Consider the following 7,347-nt stretch of genomic DNA (forward strand, 5'->3'; position numbering starts at 1 on the left):
TTTCCCTTTTACACTAAGCTCTTAGAACTCCCCTTAAAGGTGATGTAGGTTTGGATGCCACCACTCGTCTGTTGTTTTGTCATGCTATAGTGGCTTACCTGTTGCTATGATGCTGGAAACTATGCCACAGATGTTTCAAATATCAGCAGGCTCACCTGTGGTGAACAGGTTTCCATGGGGGTTCCAGATTAAGACACACTAGGAAGGAAGGCCTGGCAATGTAATTCTGAACATCAGCCAATGAAAACTTTACAGACCACAGTGGAACATTGTTACAGTGCTGGAGAACGAGCTCCCTAAGTTGAAAGGCACTCAGAATATGCGGTGACCACAACAGTGGGCGTGAGCATGCCAATGCCTGTGAAGATGGTGTAGGACCAGGTGACGTTTCATCCTGTTGTACGTGGGGTTGCTGTGAGTAGGAGCCAACTCGAAGGCGACTAACAGCAATAGGTTTGGAAGATGCTACCAATTGCCAGTTGCCTGCTGTTGGTTTCTGTCTTGCCAGCACCTTTCATTGAATCCAGCACCTGGAGGGAATGAACTTTTGAGGAGCTGGTGTATCAGAGCTTCCAGTGGCAATGGGGGTAGGGTGGCTTCACAGATGAATGGATAGAGGCAGACACTGGGGAAGACGCCCCTGATGTGCACGGTGGCCTCATACATTACCTCATCCCAGTTGTAGAACTGACCACATTTGCCTTTCCCTGGAAGGCAGTTAAGTAAACTTCTATTGAAGCAGCTTCCCTCCCAAATTAATAAATCCTTTCTGAAATGAAATGAAACGTTTGGAAACGAGATGCAACACAGGATTTTGGCCGTATTTTTTCCCCCTTCTTTCACAACACCTGGCAATAAAATGCTCAGGCTAAATACCAGATGAGTGTGTGTTTCACTATGTACAGCAACTTCGTCTATAACTTTTTTAAGACCTCCAGATGGAAGGTATAAATGCAGAGAGCCCGAGAAGGGGAAGCAAAAATAAGTTCACTAAGAAATAAAGAATCTGTTTTTTATACTTTCTTTTGCAAATAGTGTTTGCAATGACATATTGTGAATGGACTGAATTATAACGGAAACAGAAATGAAACAGAGCTCAGGGGTAGGAAGAGCAATTGTTACACTTACTTTAACTGATATAATGCAAAACAACGCTTTTTTACACGCAATTAGTTTGCACATTGTGTTGGACACAAACCAGAGTGTAGAACATTTTTGTGTTTTGTTTTTACATGATTAAGGGAGATGAGATGAAATAAATTCCGTAAATTACCCTCCATTCCTTTCTCGGGCTGAGATATTTGTGTTTTGCTTTTCCTCACCCCTGGTATGCTGCCAGTGAGCCTTGCTCCTCCTGAGGGGACCCCAACCTCTGGCCCAAACAAGATCATTCTCCCAAAGATCAGCGGGTTTTCAGTAGAGTTCCTGCCTCCACCATAGGGCCCTTTTGTGCTGCATAAACAAGGTTAGGAAGCGGAGAGATTTGCATTAGGTGTTTTACCATATTTTGTGCCTTGCATATCAAAAAAGGACAGCAAGCATGGTAGAGGCTGACAGATGTTCATGAGCATTTAGGCTGCAAAAGTATTTCTAAGGTGGTGTATTTCAAGATCCTTGTTTAATTTATTTTGCTTAATTATCCTTTCTTGCATTTTTAATGCTTCTAATATGATGATATTAAGAATTTCAGTGTATGGTTATGTCTTGCTCATTTTAATGTATGTTAGATCTTGGAGGGAGTGTGCCTGGATGATACAGTGTGCCAAGAATAGACGGACTTGGGGGACACAGCCCATTTCCTTTCCTGTGCTCAGCTCCAGCGGTGTCCTGTGGGAAGGGTCTGGAAGGGGGCTGGGTCCTCACTGCCAATGATGTAGAACACTGTTCCTCACACTTTGGTGTGCATACAAGTGTGATTCAATGGGTCTGGGTGGGGCCTGAGACCCTGCATTTAGAGCAGTGAAACTGATGCTGCTGATCCCATAGGTCATCCTTTGAGAGTCAAGGATAGAAAGATAGTGTTCTTGTTAGTCATCATCAGGTTGGCTCCAACTCATGACGACCCTGTGTACAACAGGATGAGATATTGCCCAGTCCTGCACCATCAATTGTTGGGGTGCTCAAGTCCATTGTTGTAGCCACTGTGCATTTTGAGAGCCTTCCAACCCAGGTGGCCTATCTTCAAGCACTAGATGGGACTGTATTCTGTTGTGATCCACAGGGTTTCCATCGGCTAACTTTCAGAAGTAGATCACCAGGCCTTTCTTCCTAGTCTGTCTAGGAAGTGAAAATGACATCAGTTGTATTACACAGGCTGAAGACCAACTGGTACTCCATATACATAAATAACCAACAGTTGCCAACTCAAGCCATGTCCATAACATAGTTTTCTTCTGGCACAAAAACTGTGTCCAAGGACTCAAATCAAACTCCCATTGTTTAAAAACATCCCCTCATTGTCATAACTGCAAGAGAAAAGCCATAACTCTAGTGCACTCAGTGATTCTGTTTTATATTCAAGACCACAAATACTAATAAGAAAACAATAGGAGAAACCTGTTAGGTATGATATCCAATTATCATTATTTTTAACTCCAAAAAGCTCATCAAATAAATAATGCAGTTTATGTTACTTCTAGAAAATGCAGCAGCATTAGTTAATTTACATAAATTATACAACTCATTATCTTTGTTTATTAAAAGCTTTAGCAATATTTTGGCTTATGGATCTAAAAGTTTTAAAAAAAGAAAATCCCAGATTTAGTTCAGTATGATTTTCCTTTCCCACACAGTCACCTCTTTATTTATTTACAGAAAGAGCACCTGTCTGACAGATCCTCTTAGGATTACTGTCCTTTCCTCATGATGGATGGAATGCATTAAATTAGACTTTCATTTATAAAAAGCCAAATACATGCAAGTAAATTGGTCCAAGCAGCAAGAGGAAGCTCTGAGCAACAGTTCTGGTTTCCTCTGCTGACTTTGCCTGGTATCCTGACAGTAGGCCCAGCATGGGCTGGGGAAGGCCCTCTCGTGACCAGGAAGCAGGGTTTCCAGGTCTCCATCTCATCATTTCTGTTACTTGAAGTTTCCAGGTTGTTGTTAATTGCTGTTGAATCGGCTCTGACTCGTGTCAACGTTATGTATGACAGAATGAAACATTGCCAGTCCTGTGCCACCTTCAAGATCATTTGCATGTTGGAGTCCATTGTCATGGCTGTTGGGTCAATCCATCTCATTGAGGGTTTCCTTTGTTTTTGCTGACCCTCTTCTTTACATCATGTCCTCTAGAATTGGTCTTTGCTGATAATTTGTCCAAAGTCAAATGAGTCAAAGTCATGCCGTCCTCACTTCTAAGGACCATTCTGGTTATATTTCTTCTAAGACTGACTTGTTCATTCTTCTGGTAATCACAGTATATTCAACATTCTTCATCAACACCACAAGTCAAATGCATCAATTCTTCTGTCTTCCTTTTCATTTTCCAGCTTTCACATGCATAGGAAGTGAATGAAAAGCCCATGGCTTGGGTCAGACAGTCCCCAGGCAGTCTTGGCTTAAGTGTCTTGGTGCCTCCACCTTACACATGATACATAATGTATGGAATGATTCCTATGCCGTGGGCCATGAGTGGCTGTTGAGTGCTTGAAACATGACCAGTCTGAATTGTGATATGCCATAAGTGTGAAATCCACACTGTATTTCAAAGATTTATTAGGAGAAAGTCTAATGTTAAATATCACATTAACTATTTTTATTGATTACGTGTTGACACGACAATATTTTAGATATATTGGGTTAAATAAAATGTACTTTTTAAATTAATTTCACCTGTTTCTTTAATGTTGCTACCAGAAAAATTAAAATGTGGCTTGCATTATACTTCTTTTAGCACTGGTCTCTGGTGGTACTGTGGTTAAAGCATTCAGCTGCTAACCAGATGGTCGCCAATTCGAACCCACCAGCTGCTCAATGGGAGAAAGATGAGATAGTCTGCTTCCATAAAGATTTACAACCTTGGAAACGCTATGGGGGCAGTTCTCTTCTGTCCTATAGGGTTGCTATGAGTCAGAATCGGCTTGGTGGCAATGGGTTTGGTTTTTATACAGCACTAACGAAGTGGCCAGGGACCTGGGTTACTCTTCAGCATGCCCATTGTTTGACTCTGACTCTGATCCTATTACCAGTTCTGCATCAGGCTCAGACTAATCATCAGAAACTTAGCATTCGACTCAGTGGACAGGGTAGGTCTGTATTTGATGGTTTGGTTGGAGATTTGAAGGGCATCTAGGAGAACTACATGATATAAGAAAATTGAGCTCTTTATCCTCAACACTGCTTGGCTCTTGCTCCTAGCTTAAATATTAACATCTTTGCCCGTGAATGGAGCAGCTCAGCTCCCAAGCTATTTCAGAGTGGGAACCGATGAATCCTAAATTCTCCTTCATCGCTTATGCAGATCCATTAGAATGGCAGAGGAGGGGCATTCCTTCCCAGCGGCAGGTCTGCAGAGCCGGTGCCTGCTTGTTGTGGTAGGAGCAGATAGCCATGATCTCAGTTCTTGGGAAACCTGTGCCCTGCCAGGTACAAGGAGTCTGGATTTTCAGAATCAGCTTGTTCAGAGTGTAATCCAAATGCCATTGGGGTTTGTAGCTGGGAGGGCCATCGTGGAGTTCCCTGTAGACACAGCCTGGGACTCTGAAGCCCTAGGGTACACCCCAGAAGGCAAAGGTCCTTCCTCCACCTTTCAGCTCTGCCAGGACTAGGTAAAGCTCTTTGTCCTTATAACACTTGGGAGGTTAGAAACAAAGTGATTAGTGCTAATTATTAGTTGTTTACATCTTTAATGATTTTAATTAATTTCATTATAAGTGTGTAATTATGTTTGGTAAAGTAGAGGGCCAACAAAAATGAGGGAAACACTCAATTAGATGGATTGACACAATAGCCACAAAATGGACTCTAATCTAGCAGCAATCATGAAGACGGTGCAGGCCTGGGCAACATTTCGCTCTGTTATACATAAGGTCGCCATGAGTCAGACCCAACTTAATGACAGCCAACAACAACAACAATTATTATTTACTTCTTCGGGCCATCCATTCATTCAGAAAACACTGTTAAAAGGCCTCTGTGTGGTAGACACAATGTTAAGTATTGGGGATACAGCAGTGCACAAAATAGATGTGTTCTCTGCTCTCTGAAGTTTGCAAGTTAGTGGGGTGGGGAGCAGATGGCACAGAGGTCAATGATAAGTACACTAGTACCACAGAGGGAAGTGCTGGAAGGGTAATGGACAAGTTACTTGTGGGAAGGAGAATAACTGCAGGGACTTGTTCTCAGTGGACCAGGAAGGCCCACCCAAGGCAGGAACATCCAACCTGTGACTCAAAGGATCCAGGGCTATTCCCGGGAGGATCTGGGGTGGGACATTCTCAGAAAAAGGATATCACGATGTGTTGAGGGTAGAAAGAGCTTGGCTATTCTACTGACATAGAGAGAACAGTGTATCTGGACCCAGTGGGACAAGGAGAAGGTAGCATGAGATGAAGCTGGAGGGGGTTAGGAGCCAGATCAGGCAAAGGCTCAGGACATAGGAAGGTTTTTGTTTTGTTTTGTTTTGTTTTGGTTTTTTCTGGTTCTGTTCTAAGTATCCTGAGAAGCCACAAGGGAATGTTCGTAGGGGTTTGGAGTACAGTGAGGAAAGCTCTAGATTGGTAACTTAGCCATTGAGCTGAGTAATACTGGGCATATCACCTGGCTTCTCTAGGTGTTGATTCTTTCACCTATTAAATCTATGAAATGGAAAGACCAAGGGTGGGGGAAGGGAGGTTGGTCAGAATGTTCTCTAAGCTTCCTTCTTATTTTAAAGTTCTTTTTGCCTTCTTAGAGCTGAGTGACCTGGCTGCTACCCTGTGACCGCTTTTGAATGGCTTACAAGGCACTGACATAGTCCCCAAAGTCTTTACCTTTCATGTGTATGAGTTTTTTTGGTTTCATACAGCATAAGAAGACACAGTGATCCTTGCCAATGCATCAGAAGCACCTGGGAGCTCCAAGGTTCTAGTTCAGAAGGTCTGGGATGGGATCTGGGCATTTGTAACTTTTAAAAAACTTCCCAGGTAATCGATTCTGCATACAAACCAGGTTGGAGATACCCTGAGGTCTATGCATCTATGAAGGGACAGAGATAACCCCAGTAGTCAAAAGCTCTTTGTATAGCTTTATGTCAGATGCCTGAGACATACAGGACTTCTTAGAACCACTCCATAGTTCAAATACCAAGACCCACCATCAGACCAAGGGTAGCTGTATGTCAGATGCCTGAGACACACAGAACTTCTTAGAACCACTCCATAGTTCAAATATCAAGACCCACCATCAGACCAAGGGTCTCAGTTCAGAAAGTATGATCACATCACTTTGCACATGAGGAATCTGATGCAACCCACAGGATAAACAAATCCTGTAGACTGAGGGGTTTTCTGATAGGCTCTTGTCACACACTGAAAAGTTATTTGCTGAGAAGGAAAGGTTGTCATTAGTGCTGCTTATGAAGATTTGAGACCGTGGAGCTATAACACAGCTAGTGAGGAGAATTTCTGATGGTTAGATGCCACAAAGTAGGTGGCAATGCCTTAACTGTATGTGTCTTATAAGGCCCAAGGGCATCTTCCATCCTTGTCAAGGGGAGTACTAACCTTCTCTCCTTTCATATAACATGAGGAACATTTCTGATCCTTGTACACTCAAACCCATTCTTCCATGAGGAAACCAGTTAGGTATCTACATAAAGTTTAAGAACCCTAGTGATGTAACTCAGCAATGATCACATTTCCCCTTGTACCCACTGCCATTAAGTCAGATCCAACTCATAGCGACCCCTCCTTGGGTTTCTGAGGCAGTATCACTACGGGAGTAGATTGCCCAATCTTCCTTCCGAGGAGTGGCTGGTGAGTCTGAACCACCAGCCTTCTGGTTAGCAGTCAGATGGTGTAGGCATTATGCCACCAGAGCTCCCATTTACAGCTCAAAAAAATGCTGAGACCTCTAACAACAATGGTAAAACAATTGGTAGCAAATTTATCTTCCCACTGAAAATTACTAAAACACTGTACAAAAATATATGAAAGAGCTAGTGTCAGATATTGGACAACAGACAGTGTAGGACTATGATGTCTGAGAGAAGAAAACAAGCAAGATGAGCACTAGGTTTCTGGTTAGAGGTATTTTGCAGACCATAGCATGGAGAGGGAGGTAATTGAGTTTGAGGAGGCCAAGACAACTGCAGTTTATAGGGCAGAGTCCTGGAAAGTCTTGAAGAATGGGGATCTAAGCAGAGAAAGA

At 42.8% G+C, this 7,347-nt stretch overlaps 1 protein-coding gene and 1 non-coding gene across 2 annotated transcripts in view; one reads left to right on the forward strand and one right to left on the reverse strand.

Moving 5' to 3' along the window:
* The window catches only part of CAMTA1 (calmodulin binding transcription activator 1), a 1,273,846-nt gene that overhangs the window by 707,307 nt on the left and 559,192 nt on the right, over positions 1 to 7,347 (forward strand). The gene's annotated exons all lie outside the window — the stretch shown is intronic.
* LOC122150140 lies at positions 6,598 to 6,723 on the reverse strand. The gene has a single exon (XR_006163507.1). It is a non-coding gene; the product is annotated as a U6atac minor spliceosomal RNA (small nuclear RNA).

This window comes from Orycteropus afer, unplaced genomic scaffold (genome assembly GCF_000298275.1).
Source record: "Orycteropus afer afer isolate SDZICR_OR568_19922 unplaced genomic scaffold, OryAfe1.0 scaffold00094, whole genome shotgun sequence".
NCBI classification, from domain to species: Eukaryota; Metazoa; Chordata; class Mammalia; order Tubulidentata; family Orycteropodidae; genus Orycteropus; species Orycteropus afer.